Source organism: Nuphar pumila, chromosome 4 (assembly GCF_984573655.1).
Source record: "Nuphar pumila chromosome 4, dmNupPumi1.hap1.1, whole genome shotgun sequence".
In the NCBI taxonomy this organism is placed as follows: Eukaryota; Viridiplantae; Streptophyta; class Magnoliopsida; order Nymphaeales; family Nymphaeaceae; genus Nuphar; species Nuphar pumila.
The window spans coordinates 22,021,631-22,037,072 of record NC_143252.1 but is presented as its reverse complement, the minus strand read 5'-3'; the positions used below and the strand labels follow the sequence as shown (position 1 = coordinate 22,037,072).

Below are 15,442 nucleotides of genomic sequence, written 5' to 3'. Positions count from 1 at the left end.
AATGACTAAAATGTTTCAAATTATCCCAGGAACATAAAAAATTTGAGCATCATAGTCCTTACAACATCCCGCAATCGGTCTGCATCATCTATTCTTCACCTAAATGTTAAAATAACATAATCAAACTACAACCAGTTTGAGTAGTAGGATTACTATACATGTACATATGTTCAATATAACAAGGAATGATGATACTATGGATTATCAATAATTGAAACTATGACATATCATGATATGACTAATTCAATTTTACATGAAACAATTATTGTCATAGTTTAACTAAATGAATATCACATTCAACAATTAATAACGTTACTTATTTCTAACATATGAATAAGCATAATTCATTATAAACATGTTCATGTATAGTATATCATAATTTCTACATGAACAAAGAACAAAAATAATTAATTTAAGTTTCTCTTTAGTTATCCTACGGGTACTCGGAGGCCAAGGCAACCATAACAGAAGAAAACACTCATGGGTTTGTTATGCTCTGTGTTTTGATTAACTCGAACGTCTAACTAAAACTAAAATCCTAAGTAAGTGACATAATAACTGAAAGAACCTCCCAAAGGCCAAAGAAAAAGGATGCACCCCTAACTTTTGCAAAAGAACTTAGACCTATCACCTAGAATAAATTGGTAGTCCATGCCTTCTAACTCTGAGGACTCTGGACCAACAAGTCATTGTCACTCAAAGCTAAATAACACATGTCTTTAGAGTTGTGTAACACCTACCCTCTACAAGGTAAACCCAAGTCTAAGTGAGTTACTTATCTTATTAATTTAGTTGCCCGACCTCTCAGGAGTTCTACATGTTTTGAACCCAATATCTCACTATTACAAGCACTAACATAGGCAATAAATCATACAAGAGTATTCACATGATTCAATATATTCTCATCTTAGGTGGTTAGGTTGCCAAATATCAATTCATTTATGTAATCCCACTCAGTATGCTCTGATACCTTTAAACCGTCGAGCATAAGTGCTCCTGTACCTTAAAACCAGTCATGCGGAATATTAAAGTTATATGTATTTGTGTATTAACTTTATAAAACTTGAGTATCAATGCAAAATCCTCAATTCCTTTTGTGTGAAATCCCTGGCTTGGCAAATCATGGGCCTGCATCAAATTATTTATACATCAAACCTCTAAAACACAAATAAGGTTCTAACCCGTGCTTACATGTACACGATGTCTCACCGGACCCGCAGGGTAGGTCATGAGTCCAATCTATGAGAATTGTAGGTAAGTTATATTCCATAATCAATCACATAAATGCAATTATAAAGTTTCATAACAACAGTCATTGCATAAGGCATAATTCTATTATCACTCAATCATTGTATTAACACTTTATATGAGCAGGGCACATAAATCCTGGCACTTGAATTAAAGTGTTTATAAATAGAATTTGACCATTGGCATAGTGTACAGTTTACAATTTTTTATAAGCAAAAGCATAAGGTAGACCAGATGCATATTTGAGAATTTTGATAAGAACAGCTGGCAAAAACTTTTAGAAGCAAACCATGCAGGTAACTATTTTGTCATTAATGAAAATTTCCAGAGGTATCTAAGCAGTTCACGGTTATCACAAAATGATCATTGCAGAGGAAAACACGCCGTCCCCATTTATCATTGCATAGATTAGGAATAATATGACATCTCCTAGATCAACATTTCATTGCCAATGAACTGGTCAGAAATCAACTATGCAAACACTTGATTTTTTTAATAATGGAATCTAACACCAAAAACATATATTTTTGCAATTATGCCTTCATCGAATTTTGTTATTGATTTTTTTTTCAGACAATCAACTAATTCGAATTTTATTTAATTTATTCTTAGCTTTGGTTTAATTCTTATATTTTAAAATTATTTCTCGTATTTCTTAGCTTTTTTTTTTAAATTATAATCATGGTTCATAGAATTTTTCGTTTTACTTTATGGCAAGTTTTTGCAAAAATTATACACATGATCAAACAGTTACACCAATAATAGTGTGCAATTAAAACACAAATCAAAGGTCAAGCTCCCATATCGTCATGCTGCGAGTTGTAAAAGGTAGGGTTGCAAGTTGCAAAATTTGAAGTTAATGCAATAGATGTAAAGATACTTTGGAGGGAAACCTTAATAACAATGCAGCCGGCTGCAGGTAGCTCACAGGTGTTTGTTTTTAAACTCAAAACTCGGTCACAAGAAACTTTTTGTCCCCTCATTGCGATGCCATGCAAAAAGCCCCTCACCGCCATGTCATTGTCCTGCTCACTGTCCCCACACACAAACCTCTTTTTCCCTCTCAAACCAACACTTCACACCTACTCACCGCCCCCTTAATTATGCTGGTTTTTGGCGTCCACTTGTCCAAAAATGGTGAGCACTTTTGTCTGTTCCTTTCCTCCAATCCTGAACAAGACATCAAACAAGCTCTTAAAGATAAAACTCACGGCTTAGAGCAGGATTCAGACTAAAGAAAGCAATTCTCTTTTTTTTTTTTTAAAGAATAAAGAAAGCGATTGTTTGGATGCACAAAACGGGTACGAGTGAGGAAAAAATCTCTCTCTCTCTCTCTCTCTCTTTGGATGCGTGAATCTAGGGATGGCAATGGACCGGGGGAAAGCGGGGCCCGGCCCCGCCCCGCCTCGCCCCATTTGGACCGGGGATGAAGGGTATGAAACAGGGATGGAGGCGGAGACAAAGGTTAAAATCCATCCCCGTCCGGGGGTGGAGGCGGGGATGGACGTGCACTTTTCCTCACCCCGCCACGATCCCCGCCTCATCCCCGCCCCGACCACTTTTCCCCGCAATATCCCCGCCCCGCCTCATCCCCGTTTGAACCGGGGATGGAGGACATGAAACAGGGATGAAGGCAGGGGTGGAGGATAAAATCCATCCCTGCCGGGGATGGAGGCATGGGTGGAGGATAAAATCTTGAGACGGGGCGGGGGTGGAGACCTTGTCCCCCGCCCCACCCCACTGCCATCCCTACGTGAAACGGGTACGAGTGAGGAAAAAATATCTCTCTCTCTCTCTCTCTCACCCATGAGATAAATTCACTTGAACTTGCAACTCCACCAAGTTTTGGACTTGACCAAGTCTACCAAATGAGCAGAAAGAAGGAAAGTTCTAATGATAAATTAGAAACAAAAAAACTATCAAGAAGATAACAATTAAAAATATAAGAAACTCGTGAAAATCACAATCTGCTTAAAAGGGTAAAAAGCTTGAAGTAGTTGCAATTTCACGATAATTTTTTTATTTAAGGAAATAAATTCAGGAAACATTGTCACACTGCTTGAACCCCGAGTCTAGGTCAGTTTGCGTTGTTGTCGAGGTCCGACCAATACGATCAATGTTTATGACCGTTGAAAGCTTCCACATTGATAACAACATAATAGAAATTATGACAAGATTTTGAATTTCTTGAGACATTGTCTGAATTATCACGGCCTGTAAATTTCTTGCAACGAATATTAGTATTAGAATAAAAATCTAGCCGTTATTTTGTGAAATTGCAGCCCATAGGTTCGGCTGAGTCCACATTATTCCCGTTCAGTCAAACAAGACCCGAGGCTAGGGGTGTCAAAATGAGTGGGGTTAGACCCGGACCCAACCCGTGCTAAACCCTATAGGGCCAGGGTCCAATTAGAATCCAAGTCAAACTCAAAGGGTCCGATTAATACATGGATCCGGGTATGGTTTGTGAATTTTCATAACAGACCCAAGACCGACCCAAATTTTGATTAAGATCCAAAAAATTTCAATGTAGAAAAGATAAAAAAATATTATTTTACCTGGTATGGTCCATGAAATCCTTATAGGACACCTGTGTATGGTTTTTCTTATAGCGGGTCTGATTGTCGGAACCTGCACCTTAAATCAAATCCAGGTTCGGTTCCACCTGAATCCGATCTAGATCCGACCCGTTGACACGGGGATGGGTTGGGTTGGGTTGGTCAAGTCAAGCCCACATATGGTGGGACCCCACTATCCCCTTGCGGCTTGCCCTTACTTAAAAACGTGCCGAGTCAGTAAATGAAAATAAAGAAAGAAAACGTCCATAACAACAAAGGGCACGCGAGATTGGTCCTTTGTTGAATCAGAGACCCTCTTCTTCCTTTTTCCCCGATCGAGATTGAGATCGAGATCGTCTGTCTGCGAGCCACCAAAAAAGCAGAGAAAGAAGGAAGAAAGGGAGGTAAAAAAGAAGAGGATCTCTTGTTCTTTCGTATCTTTTCCTTCTTCTGATTCTGTTGGGTGTTTTAACAACCACTTTTTTCCCTTTTGTTTTGTTTTTTCTTCGTTTCTTGTTGATCTCTTTCAGTTCTCTTATCGAATCTCTTCTGTTGGAAAACTGCGATGTTATTTGTCGTCGATCCGTGATTTATTTTGTCCGAAGCCGAACTTTTTCAAGATTCATAATTCGATAAAACTCATTCTTTGTCGATCTGATATTCCGGTGTCTCCTTAGAGCCCTCGGGAAGTTGAAGATCTCGTATTGTTGTAGGTTGTCCCTATATGTAATGTTTGAATTGATGCTGGGAAATTTTTGCTCTTTTGCTTCTTCAATTTTTCGTCTTTGGAAGGCATCTGTATAAGCTGTTTCTGCATTTTGTGGTGTCTTTTGTTTTCTTACTCTTGATCATGGTTGAAAAACTTTTGATACGGCTTGGTGTTTGGATCCATGTACAAAAGAGGAACATATGGGAACCTGTATTCGATGGTACAATGTGGCTTCCCTAATTGTATCATTTTTCTGAATAAATAGGTGTGCATAAACTGATTTCATCGTTGATATGGATTGTTAGAAGTTCCTTCAGATATGGATGCGTTTTGCTCATAGTGGCCAGGGTGAATGGTCTCTAGGTGACGAAAGACCCTGGAATTGGAGCTCAACCATTTGAACTGTATGGACTCCAGAACAATGGGATACACCGGGTCTTGGAATTGCATGCATTGACCAGATTCTCATGAAAATGAGATCAGATAATGCCGCTCATGTTTAATTCATTATCACCAACACTTTAATTTTGCCTAAGAGAACGTGGGAAATTACTTGACATCCTGTTGAGATGTGCGTTGAATTCCATGTTACAACCCCAACACATGTCACTTGAAGAAAACCATATTGAGGATTTTTTTGGAAGTCTGTGGTGGCAGCGGAGGGACCGGGCCGTAAGGCCTATTTTTAACAAGGTCCTATAAATACTCTTTTAGGGTTTTCTAGCTTAGGTAACTTTTAGCGAGTTTGGGTGTTCCGTGCGGCTTTAGGTTTTCTATGACTGAGAGCCGTCATCTACCTTTGTAATTCCTTTTTGACATAGTGAAAATCTCTGCTCCTCCGCCGCCTGTGGATGTAGGCCATTGGCCGAACCACGCAAATCGTCTGTCATTGTGTGTGCTTGTTTTCTTCTCTCTCTCTCTCGTGTTTATTCTGCAGTGTAACTTTCTAACACATCCTTACTAATCCTGAGCTCCTGAATGTCATGTGCACAGTTATTAGGAGCTTAAAATGTTGTTTTTGTTTTTTTGCACTAATCGGAAAGCTTTTATTTTTTTTTGGTAAAAATTGTTTCTCTTTTTATTGATGAGCAGAAACTTCTCTCTTTTTCATCAAAGAAGAATTCTGCAACCCAAATCAGTAGACTACAAAGATATTATAATTGGAAGGAAGGTTTTCCATCGCTAGAGCTCATGATCCCTTTCACTGTCTACTGTAGAGCTTTTAATTTAAGAAACTGCCAAAATTAATCTGGTACTCAGTCACTCAAGAAAGATCAGAATACTCCTTTTTCTCTTTCCTCTATCACATTTCCTATCTCACTAGAACCCCTTCCTTTCATATTCACAAACATACAAAAGAAAAGCTGCCAGTTCCTATAAATAGAAAAAGCCAACAAAAACAACACCTTAAGAGGCAGGTTGCTCTAATACAGAGTCCAGCTAAAATTGAGCTTAAATTCCTCATATCCAAATGCTTCCAGTGTAAAGAACTCTAGCCATATTTCCCTGATGGATTATATTGTCAGTCCTGCCATTGAAACAGCATATAACTTCCATAGAAACCATGTTTCAAGAAGAGGCATGCACAAACTCTACAAGTATAATTGAGGATTTACCAAAACAATCTGATTCTAGATATTGAATGAAATTCACTGATGTTTAGAAACTCAGATTGATGTTAATTGGATGGACTTGAATGAATGAAAGGGGTTACACAATGAGTCAAAAGACTTGATTCAAATGTATGGAAACACTCAGCTGTATCACATATGCACATGTTCTTGTGGTAATCTTTGGTAGTAGAAATTTTGCTTAGGCATCCATTTAGGTTCTTATTATCCTGCATAAATTTTCTTTTGTTTTTTCACTTCTTTATGTCAAATTTCTTGTTCCTCACCCTTTTCTTTTTCCTTCATTACTTTTTTACTCTTGATCTTGCCTTTCATTTTGATGCCATCCTTTCTGATCAGTTACGCTTTCTCGGGTTTGTTGCTTGTATGGTGGAAACATATTTTGATTGCTAATGTTGTTTCTTCCCATGCACCACCTACTGTATTTGAACAATGTGTAATTTATGCTATTTCCAAATATTTCATGTAGATCATATTTTGTGGCAAATAATCTAGAGACTGGTTGATGTTCCTTTTATCTTCATTGATTTGATTCTTATTTTGACTCAAATTCCATTTGTTTCCTGCCAAATAAATTAAGGGCTTTCCAATCCAAATAGACCAGTATTTGGTCCATTTGTGGTTCACATTCTGGATTACACTTCACTCTCTTTTATGCTTTAAATTTCTCAAATTCACAAATAGGAGAAATAATGGTGAACTTGTTTAGAATAACATTTGGTATTGCAAACAGTTTCAGCCCTAAAGCTTATCTCAGTTATGTTAGCAAACTTTGGCTGTTGGTGGAAACAAAAATGTTAAATAATTAGGACAACCGTAAATATCCTCCATTTTACGAGTTTGCTATGTTTTTTGTGCATTTAGGCAATCTAGGTGATAGCACTAGTCAGATTCTGATACCTGCTGGTAGACTATTCTTCTATTGATGGGAGACTTTTTTTGGATATTAGCATCGATAGCGTTTCAACTATTCCCATTTATGTAAATTGTCACATTGGTTTGGTACCAACTTATTAGCATGCTTTGCATTCACTATGAAACCAGTTTATGAGACTCCTATCTTGTACCATCTCAGATGGAGGGGTGAGAGAGACATTCACTCTGAAACCAGTTGATGAGACTCCTATCTTACAACATCTCAGTCATAAACACTCAACGTGTAGAAATTAGGGAAAATTCCATATAGGGGCCAAACTTTGGCCCTAATTCCTGTTGAGAATAGGTGGTTTTAAGTGAAGTCCTTTTATATTAGATGCTATTTGTAATTTTGCTTTTATAATGGGGCTTGGTTGTAATTATGCTTTTAAGCCTCTCTCTATTTAACATAGAGAGAGGCCCTAATAACGATTATCGAGTTCTCTCTTCTTGTGCAGCCGTCTCTCTCTCTCTCTCTCTCTTCTCTCTCTCTCTCTCTATCTGGGGTTCGGTGCATCTTCTACATGGTATCAGAGCCTAGTCGATCATGGGAGCGTGATCGATTGTGATCAAAGCACAGTCGATCGTGGAAGTTTTCTTGATCGTGATCAAACTTCGATCCAATGAAAATATTTTTCCAATCAGGTCAGCGATTATAATTTTTTAAGATCTGATGACAGATCTGGGCGTGCTGCTGGTCGTGGATGCTTGCTGTGGGTTTTGTAGCTCCTCGTTTTTTTTTTCGTGACTACCTGTTGTCGAGTTTTTTTTTCCGCTGTGAGTTCCTGCTGTGATTCTCTGTTGCCGAGTCTTATTTCATTCCCGGTTGATTCTGCTGTTGGTAAGTGTTGACGAATGTTGGTTAGTGGTGATTTTGCTGTTGGTTATTTCATTCCCTGGTGATTCTGTTGTTGCTGTTGGTGATTTTGCAAATGTTTGGGCCTTGTTTTTTTTTTTTCGCGTGAGATCTTGATATCGTGGACATGGGTACAGTTTGCACTGAACCACGTTAGCTCCTGTGTGTTAATCTCTTTGCTTTCTGATCTGCCATGAATGTGTGAAAGATATCAGTGCTTTTATTTCAGCCGTGATACCCTGATATTTGGGCCCTGAGTTTTTTTTTTGTATCGTGATTTCATGCCGCGCTTCCTGGTTTTTTGGAGAAACAACAATCAAACTCGTAGTGGTGTTGCTCGTGAGCAGCCCCTGTTATGAAACAACAATTTGGCTGTATATGTCTGGGGAGCAGCCCCTGTTATGAAACAGGTTCTGCGTATGCAGAGTTGTGTTGGTCGTGATTCACTGACGTGTTGAATTTTTTTTTCATGTTTGTGGGCTGCTGTTCACTACTGTCGTGGAAACTGCAGGCTAGATTCCCTGCTGTGCTGGGAAAGTACTCTTGTTGTGGGCTGCTATTCCTTACTGTCATGTTTTTTTTTTGTTCGTGTGTGAACAACTGCTGATTGTTATATCGGTTGGTGTGTGAGTGTAACACACGCTTTTCCCTGTGTTGATGGGAGTCTGTCCAGTTTTTTGTTTGCTGAACCAGAAGTATGGCTGAAACTTCGAAATGTGATTCAAAATTGGAAAATATTGGAGAATATAAGGCATTTGCCAATCCATTTTCGTACGGCTCGTATGTAAGGTTGAATGAAACTAACTATGCCAGGTGATCCAGAACATTTATGATGTCGGTATCTGAACATCGTAGAAAACATGTCTTGTTGGAAGACGAACCCACTGAAAAGGTGGGAAAATATGTTACCTGGGATGAAGATAATGACATAGTTATGTCATGGATTATGAATAGTGTCAAACCCCATATTGCAAATGGTTTAATTTACTATAATACAACCAAACAAATGTGGGACAATCTTCGAGATACGTACTCACAAGAGACTAATGTGAGTCGTATCCTGCAAATTGAACAGGAAATATATAATTTACAGCAGGGAGATCAAACCTTGGCCCAATACTATGCCTCCGTAAAAGCTGCCTTTGAAAGACTTAATGCTCACAGACCCCTCTGCTGTTCGAAACAAAAGGACCATCAAGAACAAACTATGGTTGCTCGGTTTCTTACAGGTTTATCTTCAGAATTCTCTGTTGCAAAAGTCCAAATGTTGACTGGTTCAGATGTACCTACGCTTGCTGAGGCATATAATCGTCTGAGTAGACTTGCGATCTCTCTTCCACATTCTCAGCCTGTGACTCAGTCATCTGCTTTAGTTGTCTCATCTGGTTATGGGCGTGGAAATCTTTAGAACATCAGAGGACGAGGTCGCGGACGAGGTGTGGGAGGCAGATGAAAGCTTCAATATACATTCTGTGGAAAATCTGGACATTTAGAAGATCGTTGCTGGGATAAGCATGGTTGACCAACCTCCTCTTCATCAAAGTCATATGCTCCTAAAGCAAATGTTACTACTCTCGAGGCAACAAAGTCACAGGAAAATATCTCTGCAAGTTACAGTAGTATCACCCTCAGTCGTGCTGAATATGATGAGTTGATAGCTCTTCGTCCTTTGAATTCCACCCCTCTTGTAGCTGGTGTTGCCTATTCAACCAGAAATCATCTCCATCCGACTGATAGTAAGTGAATTATTGACTCTGGTGCCTCCAGACATTTGTGTGGAAATTCACTTGTTTTTTCAGATCTAAAGGATATTAAGGCTCAACTTGGAGTCTCATTAGCCGATGGGAGCTCCTCCCCGGTTGTTGGTCAGGGAAATATTTCTATATCCTCCTCATTACAGTTGAAAAATGTTCTTCATGCTCCAAAATTTTCTCAAAGTTTACTCTCTGTTAGTTGCCTTATAAAAGAACAAAACTGTAGAGTAATATTTGATCCAATGGGTTGTCATTTTCAGGATTTGCTGACGGGGAAGAAGATTGGTGGAGGCTATGAAGAAAATGGAATTTACTACCTACATCATTGGGTACTGTTCATGCTGCAGTGGAACATTCATTCAGTCCTGTCCAGTGGCATCGTCGTCTTGGTCATCCTTCATTGTCAAAGCTCCGTTCGGTCTTTCCTCAGATTCCTTCCACCACATCATTTCAGTGTGAAGCATGTCAGCTGGGCAAGCATCATCGAAGTTCCTTCCCTTCGAGTTAGGGTCAGTCTAGTAATAAAGTCTTTGAACTTCTTCATGCAGATGTATGGGGTCCTAGTAAGATTCCTACTAGGACTCAGTGTCGATACTATCTAGTTATTGTTGATGATTTTTCTAAGTTGTCATGGGTGTTTTTAATAAAGGAACGATCTGACGTTCTAAGTATTATCAAATCTTTAATTCTTGAAATAAAAACTCAGTTTGAATCTATTGTCAAGATTGTTCGCACTGATAATGCTCTCGAGTTTAAATCAAAAGGTCTGTTACAATTTTACCAAGATAATGGCATCCAACCCCAAACTTCCTGTGCCTATTCATCTCAACAAAATGGGGTGGCTGAGCGAAAACATCGTCACCTGCTTGATGTTGTCAGGACCATTATGATTCAATCCAATGTTTCTTCGTTATACTGGGGTGCTGCGATTACAACTGCTTGCTATCTGATCAACCGCATGCCTTCATCTTCTGTGGGTGATCAAATTCCAATTCATATCCTAAAACCCAATACCCCCTCTTCTCCCTCTCGCCCAAAGTACTTGGATGTGTTTGTTTTGTACACAAACTTGGCCCTGACCGTGATAAATTAGCTGCTCAAGCTACAAAATGCATATTTATAGGTTATCCCAAAAATCAAAAGGGATATCGATGTTATGATCCTACTTCTCGCCGAGAGTATGTCAGTGCGGATGTATCTTTCTTGGAATCCACTCCATATTACTCTAGTACCGGTTCCCCGCTGCAGGTTGATCCAACTGAGTCTTGTCCATTACCTATACCTCCTTTTCCTTTGGAATCCGTGGCCTCATTCCCGAAACAAACTTCATCCTCTTCCAGATTTCATAATCCTCCATAGGTATATGTGCGTAGAGATCCACCTCCGCAAGTGCCTTCATCTTCTTCTTCCCCTGAGGTAAGTTCTACTAACAATAGTGATCTTCTTGATGATGATAACAGGCCTATTGCTTTACGAAAGGGGACACGACAATGTACCTTATATCCCATATCTCATTTTGTCTCCGATGACAGAATTGGAAATCAGATGAAATCCTTTATTTCAGCCTTATCTGCTGAAACTATTCCTCTGAACTATCAACAAATAAAGCTTGATACTCGCTGAAAGCTGGCTATGCAAGAAGAAATGAATGCTTTAATATCTCAGCATACATGGGATCTAGTTGATTCCCCAACAGATGCTGACATTGTTGGATGTAAATGGGTATATACCATAAAATACAAATCTGATGGTTCTATTGAAAGGTACAAGGCCAGGTTAGTAGCCAAAGGGTATACTCAGACATATGGTATTGATTTCTTTGAAACTTTTTCTCCTGTTGCACGGATGAGTACCATTCGTCTTGTTCTCTCAGTAGCTGTTCAACATGGTTGGAGCTTGTACCAATTAGATGTGAAAAATGCATTTCTATATGAGGACTTATCTGAGACCGTTTACATGCAACAACCTCCAGGATTCGAGGTTGAGGGGGAGTGTCAGAAGGTGTGTAGATTGAAAAAGGCGATTTATGGCTTGAAACAAAGTCTTCGTGCATGGTTTCAAAAGTTGTTTGAAGTGATGTCACGCTTTGGCTTTAATAGGTCAGCAGCAGATCATACACTATTTATAAAGAAAACTAGCTCTGACATAGTTGTTATGGTGGTATATGTGGATGACATCATTCTTACAGGAGATGATGTGAAAGCTATTAAAGCCACAAAGGCTCATCTTCAAAAACACTTTGTTACAAAAGACCTTGGTTCACTTAGGTATTTTCTAGGTATAGAAGTTGCCAGGAGCCGTGAAGGGATGGTTTTGTCTCAACGGAAGCATGTTCTTGACTTATTAAAGGAAACAAGAATGTTGGGAGCTAAACCAGCAAATATTACCATGGACCATAAAGTTCAGTTGTCTGAAGAATGGTCAAAACTGGTTGATAGCAAAAGCTATCGCTCCCTAGTAGGGAAGCTACTGTATGTAACTGTGACCAGGCCGGATATTGCTTTAGCAGTAAGCAAAGTTAGCCAGTTTATGGACAAACCAACTGAGGTACACTGGAATGCAGCTATTATGATTCTCAGATATCTAAAATCTTCCCCTGGAAAGGGGTTATTGTTTAGGAAAGGTGAAACTCTGGAGATAGTGGCCTATTCTGATGCTGACTATGCAGGATCTGTAGTGGATAAAAAATCTACCATAGGATTCTGTGTGTTCCTGAGAGACAACTTGATCTCTTGGAGAAGTAAGAAACAAAATGTGGTTTCTAGGTCGAGTGCAGAATCAGAATATCGGGCTATGGCCCAAACAACTGCTGAATTGATGTGGGTTCGTACTGTTCTTCATGATCTTCAGGTGAAGGTTTTCTCTCCTATGACCATGATGTGCGATAACAAAGCTGCAACATATATAGCGAACAATCCTGTATTTCATGAGAGAACAAAGCACATTGAGGTTGATTGCCACTATGTAAGGGATATGGTTCAAGCTGGTCATATCACTACCAAATATCTAAAGTCGGAAGACCAAGTTGCAGATATGTTTACAAAACCTCTTGCTAGACCAAATTTCTCAAAATGTTGTGACAAGCTGAGCATGATTGATATCTATGCTCCAGCTTGAGGGGGAGTGTTGAGAATAGGTGGTTTTAAGTGAAGTCCTTTTATATTAGATGCTATTTGTAATTTTGCTTTTATAATGGGGCTTGGTTGTAATTATGCTTTTAAGCCTCTCTCTATTTAACATAGAGAGAGACCCTAATAACGATTATCGAGTTCTCTCTTCCTGTGCAGCCGTCTCTCTCTCTCTCTATCTAGGGTTCGGTGCATCTTCTACAATTCCAAATATATGCCTCACTTTTCTGAAATTCCAAATATGGGCCTCTGTTTTCCTGTAAACTGACAAACAGGGGCCTGTATTTATTATTGTCCTTTAACTATTGTTAAATCACAAGTCAAATTACAACAGTGACCTTCATCATTAAGAGTTCAAACTGTTTACTTTTTCTGTTTTTTATGAGGATGAATGAGTAATTTTCAATTTTCAAGGGATAATACAAGAAACCAAAAAAGAATCATGCTTTCCAAGATGATAGATATTGATCTGAGGTCTTAATTAACTGTTTTCAGGAAAAGTTTGGCTCATATTTGGAAATTCAAAAAAATGCAGCCCATTTTTTGGAATTATAGGCAAAACTTGGCCCCCAAATGGAATTTTCCCTTAAAAAATTAGATGGCAATAGGTGTTGTATGAAAGCATTAAGATGAGGGAGGCCCATGATGAAAACAGGGGAGCAAGAATAAACACAAAATGACCGCAAGATAGTTGTAATAGGACGTATTGAAGCAATTAAGCCACTGGAATGGCGTGACTTAGGATGGGTATGACTAAGGCCAAATATTAGGTTTAACATGATGGAAAGATCTGAAATGCTTCGATTACAAATCCAAATAACAGTAACCAATAAAAATAACAAGTCTAAGGCACCTTCCTTTTGCTTGGACCTTCAACTTGTTGAATAAATGCCCTAGGATACATGTGGATTCCCTTAAGCAATAGTTACCTTACCACTCAAAATTTGTGGCATAAAGGGGTTATATGTCTAAGTGCAGGGAAGCCAATTAAACAAATATAGATTTAGAATGTTAGTTTTGTGGTTACATGATGGAAGTAGGGTACCTAAAGTGTTCCTTAGGACTCTAAAAATCTAGTATGGGCCATTATGTATACAAAGGGTTTTAGTCCCCATAAGTTTTACCCTAGTGAGATTTTAAGGGAGGGGTATCCCTTAACAAGGTTTGAATAAGAATTGAGCCTCTAATGTGTCCATAGCGTACGAATCATGAAAATATAAGAGTGGGCATGTGAATAACTAGGAAGTGGCTGGTATGATGTCTAAGAAAGCTAGATGAAGATGATAAAGACCACAACGACATGTTGGAGAGCAAGAAGAACTTATGAATCTTTTCTAGGCATGTTGGTGCATTTTATTCGCTATAATATGTCCAGGGTTGTACATATATTAACCAAAATACCATTTACAAGGTTTACATCTACAAAACATTAGAAATATGTACATATTTATAAAAATGCCTACTGACACATCCAACTAGCCTCCCTGAATGTACATGATTTCTTATCATGGACAACTTGTTTTTGATCAATCAATGTCGAGCCTTGGTGAGACCTTTAGCAAATATGTTGTCAATTGTCCCATCATACCTTAATCTCTTTGTCTTCTATCTTTTCTGTGTGTACTATTAATCTCAGTATGCTTCATCTTTCCATGATGTATGGGGCTAAGTGAAATCTTAATAGGAATATGATTGTCCAATATATAATGTAGTTTTTTCAATATTTTTGTCTCAAAGAGCTAAGCAATTGACTAATCCAGGTGGTTTTAGCTGTTAAAGAGGCCATGAATCAATACTCTATTTATGTGATAGATCTTGTCATGGCTTATTGTATTACTACTCCATGATATCATATTTTGTTAATAAATATGCAGTTTCGAAGATAGACCTTATATTTGGGTTCCTAGCCCAAGCAACATATGAGAAACTGACTACAACTAATGGATGCTCTGTCTCCTTCATAAAATTTAGCCATTGTTTATTGTTCATTCCACATAATTTAATATATGCCCTACAAATTTCAAGTGATTAACTCGAGGACCATGCATGAATGGAGAAGCCTAATTGTTTTTATGTAAAAAAATTGGTTGGGTAAGCTCAAGTTTGTTACGACAATGAAGTCATACATGATACTTCAAGAACAAGTAGAATCAACTGCATTTCAGCTAAGGCTATGAAGAAATTGAAGAATTCGATGAAGAATCTTTGAAGATGTTTAATTCATTAAAAGTCTTAGATTCTTGTAAGAGCCTTACTTAGAGTGCATATTTAAGTTGCATTTCACCTTAAAAGTCATTAGAATTTTTTTTTAAAAAGAACCCTCTTGAAAATCTTTTTAGAAAACCCTTTTCTTAAATTTTCGTGTTTATTAGTCGACCAATAGACTTACCAGTCGACTAATCCTTTCGCGCCATATTTTCTAAAAAGTCATTTTTGTCAAATTAGTCGACCGAAGGTTTTATCAGTCGACTGGACAAAATATCTGTTTTCTGGAAAATTAGCAGCAGTCGACTAATGGTTTTATCAGTCGACTGAACAAAACATGTGTTTTCTGAAAATTTAGCAGCAGTCGACTAATGCTTTTATCAGTCGACCGAACAGAATGTTTGTTTTTTAGAAGATTTTAGCAGCAGTCGACTGAAA

The 15,442-nt window shown here is 38.4% G+C and overlaps 1 long non-coding RNA gene across 1 annotated transcript in view; it reads left to right on the top strand.

Annotated features, from left to right (window-relative positions):
• The first annotated feature begins 4,072 nt into the window (after positions 1 to 4,072).
• LOC149839618 (uncharacterized) overlaps positions 4,073 to 15,442 on the top strand; it is a 36,612-nt gene continuing 25,242 nt past the window's right edge. Inside the window, exon 1 of the long non-coding RNA XR_016431339.1 lies at positions 4,073 to 4,210. This is a non-coding gene — a long non-coding RNA (uncharacterized LOC149839618). The remainder of the gene's footprint in view (positions 4,211 to 15,442) is intronic.